Source organism: Camelus dromedarius, chromosome 10 (assembly GCF_036321535.1).
Source record: "Camelus dromedarius isolate mCamDro1 chromosome 10, mCamDro1.pat, whole genome shotgun sequence".
In the NCBI taxonomy this organism is placed as follows: Eukaryota; Metazoa; Chordata; class Mammalia; order Artiodactyla; family Camelidae; genus Camelus; species Camelus dromedarius.
In genome coordinates this window covers 22752524-22756074 of record NC_087445.1, presented here as the reverse complement: position 1 = coordinate 22756074, position 3551 = coordinate 22752524, and positions in this window count along the sequence as shown.

The window sequence follows — 3551 nt, the reverse complement described above, 5'->3', positions numbered from 1 at the left end:
ATGGGGTATGCAAATTTGGGACTGAGCAGAATTGTTTAGAGAACAGAGGGTTGTCCTCTCCCTCTCCTCCTTCCGCTCCATATAATGTTGAACAGATATTGAAAGAAAATCACTTTAGAAGAACACTGAATTATGAGGCTCTCCATGAAGGTTGTCATGTCTCTGTCTGGCTTTGTTTCTAATACACTGATTGTTTAAAGCTCACTGGATAATTTATCATGTGACCCCAGTCACCCAACTTTCTGCTATTTCACTGTTGATTATGCTTCCATCAGAAAGCGGGAAAGATAAAAAAGTAGAAAAGGGATCTAAAGTAGTCAAGTGTTCTACTTTTAACAGTGCTTTTTTTAAGAAGGGGGGGAAATGAATGGAAGAGGTTGCAACTAGTATTTAAAATATGGTTTGAAAATTGCCTATATCTGGTTTTAAAATAATCGGTACTAAAGAGGATCTTAAAAATGATCTAAGAGGCTTTGCAGATGAGGAGACTGCTGCCCAAAGTGACGTGATGCAGGTTACAATGCTACTACAACATATAATTAGGAGATAATCAATGAGATTGGGAAAAGGATCCCCAAGATAGGAAAAGTCTGTAGGACATGTCCATCTGGTCATCATCTGTGTGTGTGTTCTTTCCCTTCTTTTACCTGATAAGAAAAAGAGGAAGAGGAATTACTCATGAATACCTGTGATTACCCAGGATTACTCGTGAGGATAACACACCCAGCCTGGATTATGTGCCTTTGTTTGACAAACATTTATATGGCAGTTGTTACAGGAAAAGCATTATTCCAGGCAGATTCTGAATGTGAACGCATTTCGTGACCGTAACAAGCCCACGAAGCAGGTACTCTTGGGGTCTGCATTTTGCAGATGGGGAAAGGGAGACACACAGCTAGCAACATGACAGAGCTGGGGTGCACCCGGACAGTCTGGCTCCAAAGCTGTGCTGTTAACCACTACATCGGCCTGACTACAGAGCTCTGCCCCTTGTTTTTGCAGAAGCTTTTCATTGTAATCCCCTGTGATCCACCTAACAGACATGCGGCCAACTGGTGCTGGTGAGAGCACAGAGACTTTGGTGGCTGGGACGGGTTCCCTGGAAGGGTCTTCAGGACGGAACAACTAGAAGACACCCAAGGGAGATTTTTCCACAAAACATCAGCTTTTAGGGGAACAGAGGGAGAAAGATGGATGAGGGCAAGGCTGAGGATGTAAGATGCAGTCCATATGGGATCCCATTAAGACATATGTATGTATGTGTTTGAAGGTCTGCACACACGTGGTCCTGGTTGTGTGTGGAAGTGTCATGCATTCATGTTTTTATACCCACGGTGTGCATGTGTACGTGTGTGTGTGTGCATGCATGTGTGTATGCACCCATGGGCTTGCTAAACTCCTAAAGTGCCTTGGGTTCTGCCTGCTTGGTGAGCTCATATCCACTTCTGGGTTCATTCTGCCCCAGGAGTAGCTGGTCTTCCCTGTCTCCTGAATGATTCTGATCACCCTTCTCCTTGAGCCAAAGGAAAATGAAGCTGAGAGGAAAAAGAGAATTCTTAAATCAGAACTATTTTTTTTTTCCTGAAAGGGCCATTGTTTGCTCAGAAGTTCATCGGAGGAGCAGAACAGTTGGTGATTTTCCCACCTTTGTAAAGAAGCCCGAGGCCCGGTGGAGAGGCCCACAGTGCCTCCCAGCATGCTGGCCCCTCAAACCACAGCCCATTCTGTCGGCGGCCAGGACTTTATCTCTGTCTCATGGCTGTGAACCATTGGCCAGGAGCTAGGGGCCTGGGAGGGCCCTCTAGATTCCATTTCCCCAAACCCTTGAAATTTTAAGACGCTATTCAAGGCCAGCCCTGCTCTCCCCAGAAGCATAGCTTTTCAGGTTGCTGCTGCCTACCAGCCGACAAGCAGGCAGGGGAAAGGAAACAGAGAACGCTGTGGCTGCTGCGTGTTAGCACACACAGTGAGCATGACTGTGGGCGTCTGTCTGTCTGCAGGGGTGTCAGTCCAGCCTTCTCTCTTTGGAAGGTGATAGCTGGGGGGATCTCCCTAAGGAAGGGACGACCAGATTGCTTGGCAGATGGGATGATAAGCAGAACCAGCAGAGGGCGCCACCACGCTGACTCTCGTGTTGCTGTGCGGTACAGACGGGGTGGGGGGGGCCAGGAAGGCCAAAGATGGATCATCCAATACTGTACCCAACTCCTTTGACCCCCTCCCGCCCCTGTCTCTTCTCTCCTCCCTGGCCCCTCCTCTGTTCCCTCCTTCCCTCTCCTCTCTCAGTCTTTCTTCCCATCTCTAGCCCCGACCCCCTCCCCAACTCGAGCAGTTCACCCCAGGGAACCTAAAGTCTGGTAACTGAGTGTTAATTATGTCTGAGTGGATTCTAGAGAAAAAGAAAACCATATACTGTATCAGCAGAGAAATGGTTTCACTATGAGGAAACTAATGATGCTTTTATCAGGAACAATATAAAGATTGCTTTTTTACTAGTGTGTGTCCCATAGGGTTCAGAGCTATGAGATATTTCTGTATCTGGCTTTAGGTTCCTCTGAGCTTTTACATAATCAAATCAATATAGCCATGATTCACCCTCTGGCAACAACTGCTCCCTTGCAAGTGTGCTGTTGCTTCTTTAGTGGCTAAAGAGAAAATAAATAAATATATGGAAAGGAACTTATTATGAATCTGTAAACATCGATTTGTTCGGTCTTCGGTCTTCCTCTTTAATTGCTCTGCCTACACGAGCTCACACACGCACACAAAGTGAGGGTGTCAGTTCACGGTCAGAAAACAAGGTGGCGAGTCCGGCCTGAGTGTTTACTGCTGTCTGGTTTTCAGTGTCAGGGGTGTGTTGCTTGCCTGTCTGCCAGCATCCTTTTCGGACTATTTCTTTTCGTCCATCTTCTTTCCCATCACTGTGAATTCCCTACATTCCGGGCATGATTTTGGTTCTTGCCTTTCTCTTTGAGTCATAGTCATATTGTTTTTATCAGGAATTTCCCTGCCTTCCACCTGGCAGAAATGATCCCCCTCTGACCTCAGTCTCGTTCCAGCGCTGTCGGTGAGGGCTCCTCTCTGCCCTGTCCTGAGGACAGCTGCTCTAGACCCCAAAGAGCACAGGTTACGGGCATGGGAAGGAGGAGAGTGAGCCCAGGGTAACCTGAAAACAGTCTCACTGCTTCCTAGGGAGACACACCTTCCCTTCTCGTCTCTCCCAAGTCTCAGCCCGACCTTTGCAGTTCGCAGAGGACCAGCGCAGGAAAAGCTTGACATCCTTCATAGCACTGCGACGTGCCCTCCTCTGCCTCCCCTCCCTTTCCCTAAGTAAATAAACACAGCCGCTGTCTTTCAGACCAAAGCGTGGGGGAGAGTCCTAGCACTCTGTCATCCACTCTTCACAGACAAATCAAGATGACAGGGGCTTCTACGTAGGGCTTTTTCAATGTCACTTGCTGCTTTGGATCCACAGAAAGTCAGCTGAGAAAATTGGTGTGTTCAGCTGGCTTAGAGAACAAAGGTGCAGCCTCACAGGCCTCTGGGCCTAG